Here is a 22,765-nt window from a genome sequence, read left to right as displayed (position 1 = left end):
AGAGATGGGGCTAGGTGCTAGTCCACAGCAGAGAAAACCTCAGAGGCACATTGAGACTTTGAGACAGTTCTTGCAGGTCTAGAGCAGGACCAGAGGACCAGGGTTCCAGAGAACACCCATAAGACTTTGGTATTCTCTGCCTGAGCTGCCAAGGGATTCTCCTCAGCAGATGGGAACAGTGCTCCAGGCCGCTCTAGCAATAGTTCTGGCGGCCCAGGGTACAGCTTGAGCCCCTGCTTAGACTCAGGAGCACAGATCTGGGTCAACACTCACCTGCTTCTGATTCTTATGGTGCATAGAGCTTGAGAGCTGTGGGCCAAGGAGCACAATAGACAGCCTGGGACCTGAGAGGATGCTGGTCACATGGTCCTATCAGGGCTGAGCCTTGTGGAACCGCAGGAGTGGCCCTGAGTGTGAGAATTACAGAGCCACCATGTATTGCCCCAGCCTGGAGAGTCTCGGAAACAGGACTCCACTGGAAAGCTGATGGGGCTGAGCCCAGGGAGCTGAGGGATCAAGCTGTCTGGAGTCAGGAGGCAGTATATGACTGACAGGCCATCCTTTTTGAAGAGTTCATGGTTCTGCTTTGTTAGGTTTTGGTTAGGGCCTGACTCCTTCCTTCTTGACTATGGCCTCCTTTTGGAGTGCAAATGTCATTCCTGTGCCCACCCTGCCACTGGGGTTGGGGCAAATCTGGCTTGTATACTCACAGCACAGAGATGCTATCTCAGGGTGAAGCACATCTCGAGGCCATCTGTGTGGGACTCTGAACTTGGGGCTTTTGAGTTGATGCTGAAGTGGGTTAAAACTTTAGGACTATTGGAGTGACTGTATGTAAGAAGGACTTAAGTTGTAGGTTCTAGGTGTGGGATGCTGTGGCTTGAATGTGGTCTCCAAAGTTGATGTGGGAAACTATATTTGTTTTCTTGTTACCATGACAAAACATCTGGAAAAGCAATGTAAAGAAGGGAGGGCATAGGCTGCCCACATGACTTAGAGGTTACAAGTATATGCTGCTTATCTACAAGACCCAGCATCCATGTTGAGCAGCTTGCAACCATCTGCAACTCCAGTTCCGGGGACCCAATGCCTCTGGCCTCTGCGGGATCTTCACTCATGTGCACGCACTCATGTGCAGACACACACACCTACACAGAATTAAAAATAATAAAAACGAACATTTAAAAGAATAGGGAAGGGTGTTCTTAGTTTGCTCCTCCGTGGCTGTAAAAACAAAAAACCCCACTCTGACTAAAAGCAGTCTGTGGAGGAGAGGGTTTATTTCACTTTACAGCTTCCAGTCATAGCCCATTATTGAGGGAAGACAGGCCAGGAACTCAAACAAGAACTGGAGCAGAAACCCCAGAGAAATGCCACTTACTGGTCATTCATTGCTGGCTCATGCTTATACAGCATTTTTATGTAGCCCAGGCTCACCTGTCTAGGGATAGTGCTGCCCATAGTGGGTGGGGGCCTCCCACACCAATTGTCGATCAACATAAGCTCTTATAGGCCATTCCGATATGGGCAGTTCCTCAGCTGAGGTTCCCAGGTGATCTAGGTTGTGTTCGTCTAACAGTAAAGCCCACCAACACCGAGAGTGTATTGTGGCTCACAGGTTGAGGGTACAGTCCATCATGGCAGGGGTGGCATGGCAACAAGACTCTGAAGTAGGCTGGTCCCATTCTGCTTTGAGAAATGAGTGTCGGTCCTCAGCTTGCTTGTTCAGTTTTTCCTTTTCACTCAGTCTGGGGCCCTGACTTACAGGATGATGCTAACAACATTCAGGATGGATCATCCCATCTCAGTAAAACCTCTTGAACATGCTTTTTAAAGATAGCCCGGAGTTGTTTCCTAGGTGATTCTAACCTGTTGAGTTGAAGGTCATCCATCACAGAAAGAAAGTTTTTTTTTATTTTTATTTAAAAAAAAAGATTTATTTATTTTTATGTAGTGTTTTGCCTATATGTATGTCTGTGTGAGGGTGCCAGATTCCCTGGGACTGGAGTTACAGACAGTTGTGAACTGCAGTGTAGGTGCTGGGAATTGAAACCAGATCCTCTGGAAGAGCAGCCAGTGTTATTAACCACTGAGCCATCTCTCCATCCCCTAACTAAATCTTTAATGCAGCAGTACTGAGAGGTGGTACCTTCATGAGATGATTAATACATATATCTTCAAATGGGCTTATTCCATTTAGGTGTGTCCCCTTCCCTCCTTCCTTCCTGATGTTCTCTGGTCCCTCAATCTTCTGCTGTCTGTGGGATGACAGCACAAAGATGCTCACCAGATGCTGGCCCTTTAGTCTTGGCCTTGTCAGCCTCTAGGACTGTGAGAAGTAAATCTGTTCTCCATAGATTAACATGTCTGTGGCAGCCTCTCTACAGCACAGGATGGCCTAAGATTACCCTCTGGGAAGCTGAGCCATTGAGACGTGAAATAATGACCAAGTGTGATGTCCTCCAGTGAGCCAGTATGCTTTGGTGTCTGTGTGGTAGGGAAGGACTTCCAAGCATACCTGCTTTACAGGGTCATATGTGTCTCAAATACAAACTGATTATGAGAAGTACTTGAGAAATTACAAAGTGCTGAAAACTGTCAGTGGTTGATATCATTTATCCATTGTGTTATGACACACAAAGAAAATAAACACATCTTGGAACTGCTCTTAGAATGCCCACTTCTATGGTTGCATTAATGGACATGGAGACATGTTGTTCTCCTATTGCAGGACCCAAGGCCACTGAGGGAACCTTTAATTGAACTCATGCCCCATCCCTGTTGGTCATGGGAGTCCTTTGCATGTCAGACGTATTTCCATGGCTATGACAAATACTTGACATAAAGCAACTGAAAGGAAGAAAGGGCTGTTAGGCTGTGGTTTCAGAGGTTTCAGTCCATGATAAGTTGGAGGTATCATTTGGGTAGCTGAGCAAAGCTTTGCATATCAGCTAGGAAGAAGAGAGGGTGAGAGAAAGGTAGATAGACAGATAGATAGATAGGTAGATAGATAGATAAATAGATAGATAGATAGATAGATAGATAGATAGATAGACAGACAGATATAGATAGGTAGGTAGATAGATGGAGATCAATAGGTAGGTTGATAAAGATAGATAGATAGATAGATAGATAGATAGATAGATAGATATAGATAGCTAGGTAGATAGATAGAGATATATAGATAGATAAATAGAGATAGATAGATGGAAATAGAGGTAGAGAGAGATAGAGATAGAGACAGATATAGATGATAGACAGACAGACAGAAATACAGACAGACAGATAGATAGAGACAGATAGACAGAAAGAATATGGCTGGGCTCCTAGTATCATCTTCACAGGCATATCACCAAAGACCCAGCCTCTGCCCACTAGGCTCACCTCCTAAAGCTTGTGCCGCCTGACATCACTGGCTGGAGGTCAGGTCTTCAATGTGGGCCTCTGGGAATGCTGAAAATCCAAACCACAATGTCTTATGTCTCAGGATATGGAGGCTTAAGTAATCTGAGAGTGATAGGATGTTGCCTAGAAGTTACATCTATTTCATCTTCTGGTTTTGGGGAAAAAAGACCCCTGAAAATAAAATTTTGTTTACGGAGCAAAATTTATGATCCTGTTGAGATCCTTGCTGGCATGGAAAGTTCTTAGGGGCAGGATGCTTGGGTCTTGTCCCCTTCCGGTCCCCTCTCCAGCAGACATACCTGATGTGTGGCTAGAACTTGGCCCACGTCTGTGTGACGACTGCCGTGAGAATAAATCCCAGTGGGTGTCTGAGAGGAAGATTCCTGTTATATGTGGTTTCATGATTGTCATGACAGTGGAGCCAGGAATACTGGGGTAAAAACAAAAACAAGTGGGAGAGTGGTGAGGGACCAACCATTCAGACCTCTTCAGGGTTGCTAGGCTGTGCGCAGACAGCTCTGCTACCAGCTGCTGTTAGAAAGGCAACTCCCTCATTTGCTACATACAATCTTAATGTCTCCAAATATCTGAGGAAGACTTCCTTATAGGTAGGGAAGCTTTAAATTCCTAATTGTAAAACATGTCTTCAAACCCTTCCAGTGAGTCTTTAGGTGACAGGTAATTGGCTGCTTGCCTGCTGTTTTGTATCGATTTAACTCTATGCCAATGGCCACAGGTGTGCCGGCTGTCTCTTCTCAACTTCCAAGCATCAGTGCTTGGCAAAGACAAGAAACTGTTGCATAATAAGATTCCCCCAGCCCCCCTTTCCACGCTTAGCCTAAAGTCTTTTTAGTGGTTGTGTCTGAAACCTTTGTAGTGAGCCAGAGTGCTTTTCTGAGTTACATTTCAATTAGACTGCACTTACAGAAACACCAGCCCATAGGGAACTCCCTCCTCCCTCCCTCCCTCCCTCCCTCCCTCCCTCCCCCTCCCTCTGTGTGTGTGTGTGTGTGTACTTGTGTGTGTGCGCATGTGTGCATAAGTATATTCACACAAACAAACATATATACACATAAGGCAAGAATGTACTTAAATGAATAATCTTCACAAAACCAATAATTCTTTAGGTAAAGATGGTTGTCTTTCAAATTGCTTTTTACATGCTTGGAAAGATTACAAAGCTGCCTTAGTTCCATGCTGAGGACATTTTAGTTCACAGAGCTGAGCTAAACCAAGGATCTGGAAGGGTTTATCTCCATCTACCACTCTCTCTGGGGCTGTTTCCTCCATCATAGACTTCAGATGCCAGTCTCCATGTCTGAGCCACAGTCTCCAAGCAGAATTTCCCTGAGGTGTCAACTGCTGTTTGGTGGGAAAACCTTTGAGGTCTCCTATGCTAGAAAACAGTCAGTTAAACACAGCTAAATTGTAGGCCTCTCAGACCTGCCCCCTTGCTGACGTACATTGTGATGCAAAAAGGAAGATGGTTCCTGGGTCTGACTCATATACTCCTCACTCCATTTCCCTTGGTCCCTGTTGACATCTCTCTCTACTGCAGTGTCTGTAGAGACACTTGAAAAAGTGCTCATCTTCCTCCAGTATTTCTATCCAAGCAGTCTCTGCCATGAAAGAGGGAGCTGTTCCAGTGAGCTCTGAGGAGACCCCTGTCCTGTGACTTCCCTGCACCCCAACTGTCACACTAGAAAAGACGATGTTCTGTGGGAGCCAGTTCTGTGCTTGGAGTACGTTCTCTTTTACTATAACCAAAGTGGACCTCCTTAGGCCAATCCTAACTCGGGAGAGACCCGTGTTTGATTGACAGCCTTGCAGTCTGGGAAGGCAATCAGCTCCACAGCTACCCTGTTTCTTTTCTTGCTTCTTCCCTTGTTTATTTTAGCATGAAGTGAAAGCCTTCTTATGTCCCAGCTGCCCACCTTTCTTTGCAACACAGTGGCTAAACTTTTCATTAGCACTGGTCAGCAATGGCCCTGTGTGGCCAGCACTGACTCTATGTGGCTAGCTCAGCCCCATGTGGTCACTTTGACTCTGTGTGGCCATCTTGGGTCTGTTTGGTCATCACTGACCATAAATGACACTGACCATGAGTGTCCAGCTTTGGCCCTCTGTGGCAGCTTCGCAGCTTCTTCCTGTGTGGCTCATCCTGGCCCTCTGGTCCCTTTCTTCTGTCCTGGCCTCTGTTAGGTGAGCATCTTGGCTCTGCCACACCCTTTCTGCTGCGGTGGTCTATCTCTTCACACGCCAAGTGACCATGGTCTGGTACCGTAAGCTCCTAATAAATCCCTTTACTTTTATGTTGATTTGATGGTGTTTTATCATAGCAATAAAAAAAAACCCCTAACATAGGTAATACACTTTAAGAGCCCAGTGATTTGTGATAATGACTATTCAGTCAGTTCGTGGTAACAGGAATGGTCAGTGATAGTCTCGTACCTCAAATGAGTATCTGCTACAACCACTGCTATTATGTGGAGAGATGGCAACACTCCTACCCCAGCCTGAACTCTTCCTGGACATTCAAAAGAAATCAGAAACTCTCTAGTGTCATGTGCTCAGAAACCGGAAGTAGGGATCTGAGGGAGAGTTTCTACAAGAGATTAATTCTGAAGATCCAGTTATTAGTGGAAAAGCCAAACCACCAAGGTAAAGTTTAGATACTTTCTAATTATAATTGAGCTGGAGGAATTAAAAGCCCTGTTCAAAGGGAAGAGACACTACGTGTGCATTTCCAGCCCAAGAGCTATATTTGGGAATAAACCCAGTGGAGCTAATAAGAAATTCAGAACACACCCTAGTCATTTCAGGGGCCTGCCATGGCTGATGAGTCCAGGCAAGGCTGAAGTCCTGTTGGGTCTCTGTTCCCACATTGTGGCTCTTGGCCTATAGATCTGGCATCTGTATTTTCTAATGAAGAGTGTTCAGCCTTGCAGAGGGGTAGATTCAAAATGCCCCTACTTTGCCTGGGCTGGGTGTTAATATGGTCCTAACATAATGCCCTCACCTTTTCAGCTGGTTTTCAAGACTATACATGAAGGAATGGGGGAAGTGATTCACCTACCAGGGTGAAACTCCTGGTAAGAACGAGCCTTCCTTACCAAGGCTGTTGCTCCAGTATGCTTTCCTGCTGTTGTTTTTTATTCCTGTGGGGGCAGTGTGGGGGGATTGACAATTACAGATGCAGTTTGTTGAAATAGCATTACTTTTTACCAAGACTAAATTTTTGTTCTCAGAGATGACCTTTGAGATTTGTGAAAGCTGCGGCATTTGCCAATGATCTTCTGAAGCGGATGCTTCTCTGCCACTGCTCACCTCCATCCTTTGCAGCTCAGGGCTGTTGATCACCACCGTCATCCATTCCTTTCCTTAACTTTGGTCAGCTCTCTGCCGCTCAGACTCTACAGCCAGTCCTGGAGCAGGCTTGAGTGACAGCTGCAGATGTTTCTCCTTATCACATGGTAACGTGGATTTTGGCAGGAGTCTGAGTCACACAGGTGGAAAGTGGTACGTGTATCATGTGATACACCTTACTCCCTAACATTGGTATTCTATTGCTCCATGAGTCAATGTGCCAATCAGAGCATAGTGGACAGCGTACTGTTTGCAGTGTTAAAACTTCAGGATGCCATGTGAGTATTTTCCTTGTCTTCTCACTTCCATTTTCTCGTCTGTAGGAAAGCTCTTGTTTTCAGTTCCTTCTGTGATTCCCTACTGCAGGGACACAGATCTGAGAGGCCAGGAATCAACCTTGCTTCCATTCTGAGTGGTTCCAAGCAGGCACCAGCACTGTGTAAGGGCTTAGCTGGAACACTGTAGAAAACAGCAATTTGGGTAACTTCTCAGTGGAGGAAGTTATCATGTCAGGATGCAAAGAGGAGTTGGTTACCAACCCCTGAACTTCTCTGGATGGGCAGTGTGGACAGGAGACATCCAGTATTATGTGAAGACATTTTCCATAGTCACAGTTGGGCTATTGGCACCTCACATGTGGAACCCAGGGCTACTGCTGAATGTCCTACAGTAGCACCCATATCCAATTATCTGGTCTGGAATGTCATTAAGTACTACTGTTGAGACCTCCTGATCTAAGGTGCTCCTGGAGACACCAGAAGGAATGAAGGAGTGGGCAGAGAAATAATGAGACTCTTAGGCACTCATGAATGAGGGAGAGTGACCAGACAAATGGAAAGGTGCCCAAGTTTGGTCCCATATGTTTGGGGGGAGGGTCTTTGATTTTTTAGGAGAAAATAGGAACAGTGTTTAGGAGTGATGATAGGGCTGTAGAGCCACATGAAACTAAAGCATTCGTACTAGGCTGGGCTGTCGTGGGGAGCATACCCGCCACACAGCCTGAGTGCAGCATGGAGCAAGAGGAAGGTGTGTGCGTGTGAAGGGCGGAAGCTCATTCATAACCAGTGATGCTGGCCACTGTGGAAGAGGAATATGACCAGGTGTGGAGAGCCACCATGGTGGACAGAGCTGCCACTGGAAATGAGGGTTAGGAGCAGTATGAGACCAGAGAGATCAGGCCTGGAAGTTGTGGGGCTGAACCTGGAGATGGTAGGGAGCTGCATTGCCTTATGACCCTGCCCAAGGATCAGTTCCTCACCAGACAGGAGTTCAGCTCCCTGCAGAGGAGGTTGTGGCATTTCCTTTAAGAAATGAGTGGACTTTGTCTGAGATAGCTTTAGTGAAGGACAATTCCTAGGTTTGGAGAGGAACCCCTCAGCCTTCAAAATACAGTTCCTCTGACTGTCCTCACTGGCTCTGCATGGCAATCAATGACACATTTGAACAAACATTGGACTGCAAAGATACAGACGACAGGGACAGTGTTAGAAGCAGTGAGCCACAGGAGACGTGCTGGGGTGCTGCTAGGAGGCAGATGATGGTAATAGAAGGCACGTTTTAACATTTCTTTACAGCGCTAAGGGAATAAACTTGAGGCCTTCATGGTCTTAGTACCCCTTCAGTCTTAACATTTTTACAGATGTTATTGTAAAATATATCACAAACAGTGAAAGTGCTTTAAATATAAATACATGGTTTAACAAATAGTTATGAATAAGAATATGTTCCCCCACTCCTGCTAAGCCCCCCCTGTTTGACTGACATTTGAGGTTATTGGTCCCTTGATTTCCCCATTTTAACACCTATGCATGGATCCTCTGATCATGTGGTTAAAGTAGGTCTGGCTGAACTTCATATTAGTGGAGTCACATGGTCATGATTCTGTTGTTTCTTGCCCGGTGGGTATTAAGTGAGTGAGTGAAGCGAACTTGTGTCATTGTGTGTCACTGTTGCTTACTTTCCTTCCGATATAACTGTACTGAATTTCTGGAGAGTAGTTTTCTAAGAATATAAAAACACATGCTGATCCATTTCCCCTGTGGATCACTATTTGAGTTGCTTCTAGGTTTGGGCTATTATGCAAAAAGCTTGCAGAAAGAAAATAACCCATTCTTTTTTAAAAAATTTACTTATTTTAATGTGCATTGGTGTTTTTGCCATGGGTGTTGGATCCCCTGGAACTGGAGTTACAGACAGTTGTGAGCTGCCATGTGGATGCTGGGAATTGAACCCAGGTCCTCTGGAAGAGCAGTTCATGCTCCTCTTAACCTCTGAGCCATCTCTCCAGCCCAATAACCCATTCTTTTACAGGGATCCTGGTACACTCTTGTGTGGGATTATTTAGGAAATGGACAAAGGGTGGAGTTTCTGGGATGAAGGGCATATGTAGACTCAACATGCAGAGTAATGTCGATTTGTTTTCCAGAATGAGTGTAGCTATTCTCATAGGCACCAGCAGTGGTGGGAATTTCAATTTCTCTGCACGCAGTCTTGTCAATGGGGTGTGAGGGGGTGTTCATTGTGTCTATTTTTCCTGTTTTTCAATAGAAATTTATAATCTTATTTTGTTTATATTTTCCTCAAATGGCACTGATTTATTTTCTTCAGACACACAGCAATATCTAATTTCCTCTTGACAGAGTAATACACACACACACACACACACACACACACACACACACACACACACAGTCTTATGCAGGAAAATGTAAAAAGTCCTGAGGCTAGGCACAGCCTGTGTCTCCTCCCAGGACCTTACAACAGGTCTTACAATAAATAACAAAGATTTCCTTTGCTTTTCCATGTCCAGGTTCCAGTAAAACCTAAGGTTGCAACTTGGAAACACAGAGCATGATAAAGGCCATCAGTGTTCATCCAGGCAGGGGAGGGCCTGAGAGAGCGTTTTGTACCAGAGGCATTGTTTGAGGACTCCCAGCTCCTCAGGACTATTTCCCCATAAATTAGTTTTAAGAAGGAACATGATATCAACATGAGCTTCATAATGCTGTCCATGTCAGGTGGTGACTGTGTCCTCTGGAGATGTGTGACCATGGGAGGTGACTGTGTTCATGGAAAGTAATAATACCACAGGAAGTGACTGTGTCCTCTGGAGATGTGTGACCATGGGAGGTGACTGTGTTTATGGGGGTGACTATGTCTTCAGCAGGTAACAATGTTATAGAAGGTGACTATGTCTATGAGAGGTGATTTTGTGTACAGTGACTATATCCACAAGAGATGTCTGGCTCACTTCTGTCACCGTGATAAAATACCCTAACCAGAAAAGCAATGTAGGGGAGAAAGAATTATTTGGCTTACAATTCCAAGTTATAGTCTATCATTTCAGGGAAGTCATCAGGAACTCAAGCAACTAGTCACATCACATCCATAGTAAAGAGCAAAGAGAATACAATTCTACGTTATCTCAAGTTGACAGCTAAAACTAACCGGCACAGGTGGTGACTGTGGCCATGGGTGACTTCTGTGTCCACAGGCAGTGACCGTATATACAGGAGATTATCGTTTCATGGGTAGTGACTGTGTATCTTTCTGAGGATCCGTATGATGGGCTGGGGTGAGTTCTCTGATGATGTTTTTCAGTTCACTGCCCTTCATGGGTTGAGATGCATGGAGTCAGTTCTGACCTAGTGTCCTCTCTGGATGCTGTGAGGATTTCTAATGGGGAAAACAAAGAGAAGTATCTGAGGCTAGTTCAGATCATTATCAGACACATGTGGTTTCTGCCTTTGTTGGAAGCAGGACGACAGTCCATCAAAAGCAGATGTTCAGGTTTATGGCAATGGCAGTAGGCTAGCAGAACAACCTCTACCAAGGACCATCCTAAAGCTTAGAAAATCACATGTGTATGCATTGAGGGCCCTGAAGAGAGCCTTCTAGCAGGCCGAAACTAATAGACACCCACTCTTAAAACACAGGTACTAAATTTGGTGAAAGTGTCAAGTTTAGAACATTTTACAGTCATGGCTTAAGACAGGAGTAACCAACGGAGTTCCTGGGCTGAGATGAGAGGAGACTGAAGTTGGCAGATCATCTGAAAAGTTAAAGGGGTCTGACCAAGTCTAACCAAAATCTGCAGGCAAAAATCTCCTCAGATCAGTTCTGACCCTTGAACCACAACTTGGGTGTGAGAGCTGGGGAGTCAGTGAAGGGCCTCATCTAGAAGCTGCTGCCCACTGCAGAGTGTGGGGGCTGAGTCCCAAGGCAACTGCCTGCTAAAAGAAGAGTCTTTCGGAGGTGCAAGAGTCCAGGGTCCCCACAATGGCTTGTTCATAGCGATTTATGCTTATTAACAATAGCAATAAATGATTGGTTGTAGTAGAAACAAGAAACTGTATGTCCTCTTCAGGAATGAAGTGGCTATGAGTAGCAGCAGAGGCTTCCAAGAGCGGAGTCTTAAAGTGGCCAGTCCACATATGTAAACACAGCACACATGAAAGGAGTTATGCATAGAAGATTGAACAGAACCATACTTTTAGGAGTGAACTGTGGATCTGGGGGAGAGGGGAAGTTGGGAGGGGACTGGAAGGAGTAGAGAGAAGGGGAAACTGTGGTCAAGATGTAATGGATAAGAGAAGAATAAAGAAGTGAACTGTAGTTTTATATGAAGTGATACAATAATGAAAACACATTATAACAGATTATAGGTATATGTTTTAATTCTTAGAGATGCCACCAAAAATTTAAAATTATGTAGCTAAAAAGTTAGTACAGAACTATATCTCAAGTCTTTGCTGAAACCAAAAAGAGACAAGGTAGGAGAGACAGGGAAATAGGAAACAAGTAGTAAGATGTTAGATTGTGAACTCTACCTTATTAATGACTAGAAGAAATATAAAAGGATCAACATACCAATTAGAACTGGCTGCATAAGTTTGCACATAGCTGAACAAACAGTGATGGGTAGAGAGTAGAGTAGGTGTTGGGGTGTGGCTAGTGGCAGAATATTGCCTGGAAAGTGGGAGACTCTGGTTCCAAACCATCAAAAAATCAAGATAACAACAACAAGCCAAACAAAACTAGACAAAATAATGTAGATGATAAAGCATGCTACCAAAGGAAAAGTTAGACACTCTATCAGGAGAAAGTAACAATTACATTTCTATGTTGGCTTAGGAAGAAATGCATAAACCAAAATGGGGGTGGGGAGGGTGTGGGTGGGTAGATACTGTGCTGTGTTTCAAACCTGTTCTCAATACTTGTAAAAAACTGCAGTACAGAAAATCACACACACACACACACACACACACACACACACACACACACAATTAAAATTTAGTCTAAATTACAGAGTCTAAATGGTTTATCTGGCAGTTGTGGGAATCTGCAACACTTACAAGCCCACTGTTTATCAGTACAACACATAAAACAGCTCTCCGTGCATCTGAAATTACCAGTGTTTTTTCTGACCACAGTGGAGCAGCATTTAAATCAGTACTAGTGGTGCGGTGGCTCCAGGAAAAGCCTCAACCATTTTTCATGTTACACGAACTTCCGTAAATCATACATATCAAAGCAGGATTTTTAATGGGAAAAATCAAGTCAAACTGAATGAAAATGAAAATACACATAAAATTTTATGACTAAAGCCATGTTTTGAAGATTATATTTAATTCTGCAATGCTGATTTTGGATGACTTAAAGCAACGATCTGAGAAATTTCAGATGAGCACATTAGATAGAAAGGATGCAGCAGGAAGCACCGATGGAGATCACAGTTAAATGTTAAAAAACACGAGACAGCACAAGCAAGTGAGGACAAACAACATCCCGCCTGGCCAATACACTATGCTGGGCCTCAGCCTTCCCAAGAAGAGCTCAGAGGAAACGCAGGAAACAGAAACTAACAGTGCTACTAAAAAGGGTTTTAGATCGGACCGACATCAAGAGTAAAATGAAATATAACAACTTCAATGAAATGCACACTCATTTAGTGATTATTTACTAGTTAGTAAAATGACAAATGAAAATGAAAAAAATCTCAAAAAGTCTACTTGTTAAAAAAAATGATACAGGATAAAAGTTAAGCACCAAATACTAAGCTTTCTATCAAAATAACTTCCCCAAAGGGAATCCCCAAAGAAGAAATCATAGCAATCCTATAATATTCTTTTCTAAAAACAGAAAAAGAGTATTTCCTATTGCATATTATGAGATTGTCAAGATCTGACAAAGGAACCACAAGGAAATTGTGCCCATAGATGCTGACATCTGTAATAAAGTCTTAGCCCACTGAACCCAGTCACACAGAAAAGGATAATACATTGCAGGCTTTATCCTATGAAGTTGATTCAGTGCTTGAAAATCAACATGATCCACTAAAGCAACTGAATAAAATAGAAAGCTGTATGTTTATCTCAATGAGGAAGTGTTTGACAGATACTTAAACCCATTCAAGATAGAAGCTCTTAGGAAATTAGGAACAGAGAAGAATTGCACTTCCTTGGTGTGATAAAAGGCTCCACAAAAACCTTCAGGGAAAGCAGTACTTAATGTTGAGTGCCTGTCCCTCAGCCTGGGAACAAGGCAAAGGTCTCTCAATCACCATTTCCATTCCACCTCGGACTGGAGACCCCAACTAGTGTATAAAGACAAGAGAGAAAAAAATAAATAAGCATACATACTATATGCCACAAAGTAAAGCTCTCCTGTTTACACAGGAGACCCCAATTATTGATGAGAACAAGAAAACAAAGCAATAGAAAAACCTTATTAGAGAAAATATGTATTTTAACAAGGCTTCAAAACTCAAAAACACCTGGATTTTAATTAATTAGTTTGTTTATTTATTTATTTATTTATTTATTTGTTTATTTATTTATTTATTTATTTGGATTTTCAAGTCAGGGTTTCTCTGTGTAGCTTTGCTCCTTTCCTGGAACTCACTCTGTAGCCCAGGTTGGCTTTGAACTCACAGAGATTCACGTGGCTCTGCCTCTCGGTGCTGGGATTAAAGGCATGCTCCATCAGTCTCCAGCCAGATTTTAATTTATTAATCAACATCAAAAATAAAAAAATGAGATCAATTCATGTGAAATAACCTCAAAAAATCATGAACTACTTAGAAACAGAGATAATAAAAGATGTGGAGTGCATCTACATTGAAAACTATTCAACACTGCTGAGAGAAATGAAGAATGGGTAAAGGAATGAAGAGATGTACCATGTTCATGAATGGCAGGCAGCCATCTCTGATGTGAGCTGTGTATTCTACACAGTTGCAATCATAATCCCATGAAAGTTTAAATACCCGGTTCTTATACTGGTATTATTAGAAGGACAAAATAGACAATAGTTTGAAAAGTAGGTTTGTGATTGCTGACTTCATGTGTTAGGAGGTACACTAATGTGTACCATTGACTTCTAACCAAGTCACTTAAGACATTTAACAAGAAGAGTAAATATCAGCATGTGCTACTGGGAATAATGTGATATCTACTCATAAAACAAACAAAAAAACCAAACTACTCAATAAAACCCAGGCTAACTCACGTCATAACCAGTTATCAACTTGTTTTGGGTCATAGGCATCAAAATAAAAGATGATTTATGAAGATTTCACAAGAAAACACTGGGGACCATTTCCACAACTTGGGAATAAGTGATAGTCTGTTAGGGCACATAAAGTAATATCCACAAGAGAGAAAACAGACCTAACCAACCTGCACAGAAACCTTCTGTTCTTAAAGAGATGGTTTAAAGAGAAAAAAACAAACAAACAAACCACAAATGGATCCATGGATCCACTTAGGAGGAGACAGTCCAAATGCAATAGATGACAGAGGAGTTGCACTAATAGTGTGATCCATCCACTAATCAATAAGAAGAAAACAAGTTATTCTAGGCAGTGGGAAAGGATCTAAGTCATCAGGGACATAATGGAGGCTATGCAGTGGCAAACTGAACCCAGAAAGACTCACTAAGCATGGCAAGCCCTCAGAGATCCTTACATGTGGGTAAGAAACCCACGAGTGTGTGTGTGACAGTGGGTAGCCTTAGTAAGCATTTTCAAAGCCAGTTTTCAGTTGGTGAAGATGTTAAAGTGGGAAGTTCACACCTACTCCAGAAGCAGGTCCCAGGAGGTCTTATGTTCATGAACTCCAATTTGGTGCTTTATACTTCTCCTTAGAACTATTTCATGCCTTAGCTCAAGTTTGTTTTCATTTGCCTTCCAAACAGTTTCAACCTTGCTGTACATATCTTTAGATGGGAACCCAAACCCTGTTCCTGCCAGAGGTGTCCCTGGGGATCCATGTAAAAGAACAAATGTGAATGAGCCCCGCTGCCCTGCTGTCCCCTCGGTGATCTTCCCTCTGCTTACAGGGACTGGATGTGTCTCAGCAGGGACAGAAAGAGTCAAATGTCGCCAGCATCCCATTCTGCCCTGTCAGTCAGGAACTTTATGGTGAGATGCTCATGACCCCCTTCTTGTCAGGACAGGAAATCTCTAAATACTTTACTCTGATGGATATCGAACACTGTGGACAAGGAGCTCCATCTGAAGTGGGGCAAACCCAAGGCAAAGCCATGGTGTGACCAACTAATTTCCTCTTGCAGAAGAGAGCCAGGGGAGGAGCTGACAGCAACAGAGGACAGAAGATTCCCTGATGTTCTTCCACAGAGCAGTGGTCCTAGCTAGGATGCACATGTTAGACGGGATCAGTCAGCCATGCCATCCTGTATGAAGCCCAGAGGACCCTGTACTACATCCAAGATGGCACTGCAGAGAGATTTGGTGCCAGCTGGCAGGTTGCTAAGCCTTCCTGATGGTCTCTGCAAGGGGAAAGGAACCTGGATATTCCTTGGGTCCTGCTGAGAAACCACAGATGTTGCTGGTGGCCTGTGTGCAAGCAGAGGCTAGGGACTGGGACAAAGAGAAGCTATTTCTATAGGGATTTTATAATAAGGGTCCAGTGGCTTGGACTGCATTCAGGCTTCAGGGCTGTGACCTGAGTGGCATCATGCTCCATTCTTGTTGCTCTGGGGCCATAAAACCATGTATCCACTGGCTCTTATACCCATATGGAAGGGACTCTGATGACTTGCCATGCTTGGTGGGCCCAGTGCATCTGTCCCAGCCTTTCTGGCAGAGTGGAGGATTCTGAGAGCATCAGACTTTCTAATATGTGTATACTTCCCAGCAATTGACACAGATTAACTGATTGTGAGAATGTTCAGGGATGATGGGATGTCCTTCTAACTGAGGACTACCACTACTCTTAGCTGCTGGTCTCTATATCTTCTTGGAAGTGATGTGAACCCTGTGAAATGGTGTGTGGCCCAGCCTTCATTCATGCTCATAATGAATAAATGATGCTGATGGGAAATGTACCTCTTCTCAGTTTCATTAAAGAGCTGATTTACTTAAATATACTTAGGCTCATTATCTTCTAAGTAGTTCTCTAAAACAAACTGTTTTTGAAGTACAAGATGACTTATTTTTCTTTTTACAGGAGAGACCATTTTATTGAGATACTGAGAAAGACTGACTCAAAACACAAGGTGGATGGTGCCTGAGGAAAGATAACTGAAGTTATTGTCTGGACTTCACGTGTGAAGTATATACAGAGAACGCTCAAACAAGAAAAAACTGAAAAAACAAAAAACCCATAGAGCTAGCCACAGCAAGGTGGAAATCTCCTGAGGAATGATCACCAAGATATGTTTTGACTTCCACATGTATGCACACACAAATGCATCCACCCACCCACACAAATACAATAAAATTGAGCAAGATGTTTTCAAATTTTCTAGATACAACTAGAAGATCACCATTTGGGAGCTGGGGATATAGCTCAGTTGGTAGATGCTGGCCTAACAATTACTAAGCCCCGGGTTTGATGGGGTACCACATAAGCTGGATATGCTGGCACATACCCGTAATTCTAGCTCTTGGGAAGTAGAGACAGGACAATCAGGACTTCAAGGGAACCTTTAGCTACCTAGAGAATTTAAGGCCAACCTTTAAAGCTACAGAAGACCTAGCCCAGAAAAACCAACCAAACAAAAACAAGCAAGCAAGCAAACAAACAAAAAACCACCCCCAAAACATCGAGTATACTCCCTCACTCTTTCTTAAAGCCTTTAGTATTTGCCCTTCCCAACAGGGTGAGGAATAGGCATGTGACTGGTGCTGTCTCAGCCCTGGGGTACCTGGTATGAGGATCTGCTCCCTGCGTGACCTTAGTCTCAGAGTGTTCCAGTAGGCAGGCATGCTCAGTGTGTGAACGCTGTTACATATACCTGTCCACATTCTCCACTCACTAGCTGGATACTGCACTCAGAAACCAGCATCTGCAGGTGGAGAACAACTTAGTGCTAAGCAACTACTTTCCAGCTATACAGACTGACCAGCCAGCCAGCCTGGAATCCACCCCACAACCTCTCATTGACAACAAACCTTCAGAGAAAGAGGCAAAATGTTTGGAATTTGTTGTGCTGAGCAAAAACTATCCCTTTAAAAACTTATTTGCAGCTGTGCCCAATGATAATGGATTTATCGCATCAACCAGGGATTAGTCAACAGCTTGTACCCTGTAAAGAGCCCAACAAGTTCTTGCTCATCAGAGCGCTTAATTGCGGTGGTTATATCAAAGCCACGTAACACTTAATCGCCAGCCACAAGCCAGCCTCTACCATTGTTTTTCCACCTGCTAAAATGAAAGATTCTTGGAATATCAGGGTATGTAAAACGTGTTTATGATGCAAATAGAAAGATGCCCTTTCATCTCTGCAAGCTTTGAAGTCGTGATATGAAGCTTTTGGTGTCCCTCCTTCCAGATCCATACTGAGATGCTGTCTGGTTCCCTAGCCTATGTTCCTAGTGTAAACAGTCAGAAGCCAGTGGTAGGGGCCTCTGTTTGCAGGACCGTCTGAAGAATCTGCCCACTGCTGAATTAGTAGAAATAGGGAAACTGTGGCTATGTCTTCCTTAAAGGTTTAGAATAATGAGTTGAGTGTCCAGCTCAGAGAAGCCTGCTAAGTTGGAACTTAAAACAGGGGGAATCACAGATGATGTCTAGCAGTGGTGGGTCATCCACATCCTGGGAAGATCAGGAGCACATTCGCTAGACACACATTTAAGCCTCCTGCTTCCAACATGGATGAAGTTGGCACATCTTATCTTACCACAGTTCAATTAAGAAGCTCAGTTACATCTTAATTTTGGTCAAACTCTCTCAAAGTTTTAGAAGTGTGGGGGGTGTCCAGGGTGTGTCCTAGACTACTCAAGGAATGTAATTGAGATGCCCTCTGTGTGGACTTGGAAAGTCTATCTGGACAGCTCCTGGGCCCCGAGGTTGTGAAATAGACTTAGAACCATGGGGATGCTGAACTGCATTGTGCTGACTATTTGTTAAAAAAAAACCAAAAAAACAAAACAAAACAAAAAAAACCCTCACTAGTTGGAGACTTCTGAATATATGTGTAACAAACTTAAATCTCCTAAAAGAATAAATAGAAACCATAACTGATTTTTTGTTCATTACAGAATTTTTGAATGAATAAATTTAACGTTATGCAAAAGCTACATAGAAATAGTAAAATTTAAATTCTGTCCACTTCAATCTGTAGACTGGTGTGTGTGTGGCCAGGGAAAGGGGCTTAAAGGGGAGGCCTTAAGGGTGAGGCCTTAAAGGGGAAGCCTTAAAGGGGAAGCCTACAAAGCAAGCGGAGCTCTGAGAGTGGGGAACTGAAGCACACTATAAATTTACTTGGGAAGCATCTTCTCATTCATTTTAAAACTCTCAAATTATATTGTTTAAATCATCCTATTTCTAGAATGAAAATATGGAATCCATGTAACCAGTTACTGGTTCTGCTGTGGCGTGTTGTGTGACACTAAATCTCAGACAGATAGCTCCTGGATTTTCTGGGAGTCAGGAGACATTCAAGCCACTCTTAACATCTCTGTCTCTCATGGAGGTCCCCAAATCAAAGAAGGCCTGCCTGTGGGGTACGGCACTGCCATGATGGGCCTTTGAGATTACTTTTGAGAGCTGCAATTCTATCGTTTGGGTGTAAGTTCATGCAAAGGATGGCCTTGTGCATACATGATCTTCTCGCTGACCAGAATGTTTAATTCATCAGAACACTCCGTCTCACCATCTCCTGCATAATGGCAGTTTACTCTACAGCTGTTTTGGTAGCTGGAACAGTAAAAAGGCACTCGCAGTGATGAGGGCCTAAATCTGCTGATTGTAGACATGAGGAATTCACAATATCCCATCAGTCACGAGGGGGGCAGACAAGCTAATTGACCCACTTAACGGATAGAGCTCCCCAAAGAGGGCTGTCTTTCATGGCTTAAGTCCCATTAATCAACAAATACTCATTGGGCGCCTGCTGTGCCCCTCATGTGGATGCTGGAGATGCCTGGGGAGCATGGCATAAATCAAGACCTGTGGCCCACAGCATCCTTTGGTTCTCTTGGGAACAGGATGGCCCGGGGTGCTGCGGGGAAACATAGTGTGTTTATGAACATGGCTGAACATAGGATTCATGGAGGAAGGTCTGATAGCAAAGATGGGGAAAGGACCAAACACTGTGGAGTGAGAGACTCACTGTGTGCACTGGAAGGGGAGTGTAGACACGGAACCTTGGCAGTAGGGCACTCAGGGAATGGTATCTGGAGTGCTGTGTCTCAGGTGCACCATCACCATCATCAGATTCCTAGAGGAAGACAGTACCCGTAAGCTATGCTCTGATTTTATTTGTAAACTCCAAATGTCAACATCCAGGTCTGAATACAACTTGAAGAGACAAGTTACTCCATGCAAGGAGGCCCTGACTCCCAAGGAATTCCTCTATCCTCTAGGCCTGGCCATGCTATGGGTGAGTGAGCTTCTATATTTTTTCATTTAGAAGTCCCGGACTGAAGTCAACATGGCGACTTGTCTTCAGTTTGTACACTCACCACTCTGGAGCCCTGTTCACTCTGAGGTGCAGTGGTAGCATGTTCAGGCACACACACACACATGTCAGGCTTACATGTGCATGTGGCATGGGGGAGTCTGTTCCTGGGTGTCTGTCTACCTTCACATTCAACCATTCTTCCATCTTCCAGCCTCTCTTCAGGACACCTTAGGCTGTCCAGACCTCAAGAGCAGCAGTGATGACACTCATGGTTTGGGAATTATAGTAATATCCCTTTGTCTGTTGATGTTTTGAAAAACAAGTTCAGGAAAAAAGGTTTTGTGAAGAAATTCTATTTGCATGTGCACACATGGGATGTGAGGTGCTGGGTACAGAGTTTGGTATACATACTTCAAACTCCTATGAAGGGTGGGGGTGCTGGGGCAGGTGGGGAGGAGGGAGAAGTTGGAGAAGGTAGGGAGGAGGAGGAGGGGAGCATTGGAGCAGGTAGAAAGCAGGGAGGCAGGTACAAGTGGGAGGAAGGGTGGGTGAATTAGAGCAAGTGGGAAGGAGGTGGGGGAGTTGGAACAGGAAGAGAGGAGGTGGGGGAGTTGGCACACATTGGGTAGAGGGCAACTCTGCACTTGCCAGTATGTTTGGGTCAGTGGGCCCCATTTTCTGCCACACTGTGAGTGTGGGAGCTGAGCAGATCTCAGGACAATCTCGAAGGTCGGGATAAAGGTAATGTGAGGCCGAGCCTATTTCCAACAACACTTGATAGTCTGGAGAGGAACTTTTGCTGGAGGGAAATTGTTCTGCCAAAAAGTGATTAGTTCACTCCAAGAGTCTCTCGTTTTAAAATTCAGCACCAAAACGCAATCTGCCTCTCTTCTTTGGTTTCACCCCACTTACCTCTCCCACTCGGTCTCACTGCGTGCGCTTTTGATTTGATTTACAAATTTGCTATTGGATTTTGGAGGCATTAAGGGCCCTAGGCTGGCGCCAGCACAGCTCCCTGTTAAGCCCTCGGTCTTCTTCTGACTTTTACTTGTCACCTTATATTCCTGATGGGACACAGCAGAACACTCTCTCATAGCATCACTTGCAGGGGTTTAAATAGCAGCAAGCGAGACTGGAGTTAGACCTGGGAAGTACAGGGAGGCATTCTATTTTAGATAGCCTGTGTCCCTAAGCATGTGCTATCAGAGATGACCTGGAGTGACATTTGCTAGGCTTCCCCATCAGCCTAGGAGTTTTGCCTGTAATCCTATAATCTTGTTGTGCATGGAAGCCATCAAATAAGATCAAGGGCATCTACAAGGCATTGTTGCTTAAAAAGAGCCAATTCTGAAAATTAAATCATAAAAAGTCACTAAATAGATTTCTAAATTTTCAAAATTTGTCTTGTATCTCACAGTGTTTCCCAGAGAATTTCTTTCAGTAAAATAAAATGATGATTACTTCTTAGAAACATATGTTAAAAAATCCATTAAGAGAGAAAAAAGGAAAAATTGGGCCCTGGAAAGATGGCTCAGTGGTTGAGAGCACATACTGCTCTTCGGGCAGACCCACGTTTTGTTCCTGGTACCCACACTGGACAGCTCACCATAGCCTGTACCTCCAGCTTCAAGAAATCTGATGCTCTCTTCTGGCTTCTGCAGCCACTGCACTCATACACATATCTACATGCAAATACACATGTGCACATAAATACAGCATGTTTAAAAAGAGGGCCAGACAGCAGGTGCTGTTTGTAAGGTGACAGCAAACCACACAGCCTGGGCCCACTGGCACAGTGGAGAAGGCGTCGGGTCCTTTTTTTTTTTAACTCTCTTTGGAGTCATCTGGCAGCTTGAGTGGGATCAGGCGAGTCGCCCCACTCCCTTTGGTGTGTCCTTGGCCTGTCCTGTGACTGAGTGGGTTTGTGTGAGAAGCTACATCTGACTCACCACACAACTTTGAGAAAACTAATTGTCCTAGCCACATCTCTCTAAACTCTTTGCATAGTATTTTCTTGGGTTCCTGCCTCTGGTGTCCCTGCCATGCCCCTCTGCCTCCCTAGCATCTGAAGGGAATACAGTGCCACCCATCATAGCCTTGAGTGCCTGTCCCTACCACACCTGGCTTCATGGCTCAGCTGTCCCTGGCAGAACCTGGTAGAGGCCGAGCAGAATCCTTCCTTCCTCCTTACTGCCTCTGTGCCTCCTGAGTCTGACAATCTTCTGGACTGACAATGTTTGCGTCTTTACTGCTGCTATGCATGCTGTTTGGGGATGTTCCAAACCTGACTTAATTTTCCTATTTTAAGGTGATTGGAGAAACATTCCACCTGTCTGTTTCTATGTTCTGCTGGTCTCTCAGTGTCCTTGTTCCAGGCCACGCTCCTGGCATTGGTTTGCCCTGCCTCTTGAGACTCAGCCATGGCAGAGTGAGAGATACAGCCTATGTGATAGTTTGAATAAGAATGCCTTCCCCACCCTGTAGATTTGACAGGATTAAAAGGATTAGGAGGTATAGCCTTGTTGGAGGAAGTGTGTCACTTTGGGTGGGCTTTGAGGTTTCAAAAGCCCAGAGTCTTTCTCTCTACCTATAGTTCAGGATGGAACTCTCAGCTACTGCTCCAGCACCTGCCTGCATGCTGCCATTTTCCCTGCCATGACGATAATGGACTGAACCTCTGAAACTATACCCAAGCCCCCAGTTAAATGTTTCTTTTATAAGAGCTGCCTTGGTCATAGTGTCTCTTTACAGCAATACAACAATGCCTAAGTCAGCCTGGCTTCTCCTATGGCCCACGCTGCTGTGTTCACACCTGCTTTCTTCCCTGTCTGTCTGACTTATCTACCCTTCATCCCTCCACTCACTGTGGATTCTGGAAGGCCCTACCCAGACCCCTCGGGTGTTAGCTGTATATGTTTACTGTAGGACAACTCCACTACAAAAGATAAGACCACTTCTATAATTAATGGTCAACTCTTTCTTCCCCTCTCCCTCTCCTCCTCATCCCTCCCTTTCTCCTCCCCCTTCTTTTTCCCCTCCTCCTTCTCTGTTATCTCCTCTCTCCCTTCTTTCCCTTCCTCCTTCTCTCCGTCTAGATGAGAAATGCTACTTCTGCCCCTAAATA

The sequence above is a fragment of the Onychomys torridus genome, chromosome 3 (genome assembly GCF_903995425.1).
Source record: "Onychomys torridus chromosome 3, mOncTor1.1, whole genome shotgun sequence".
Classification (NCBI taxonomy): domain Eukaryota; kingdom Metazoa; phylum Chordata; class Mammalia; order Rodentia; family Cricetidae; genus Onychomys; species Onychomys torridus.
Note: the sequence above shows the minus strand (reverse complement) of the source record.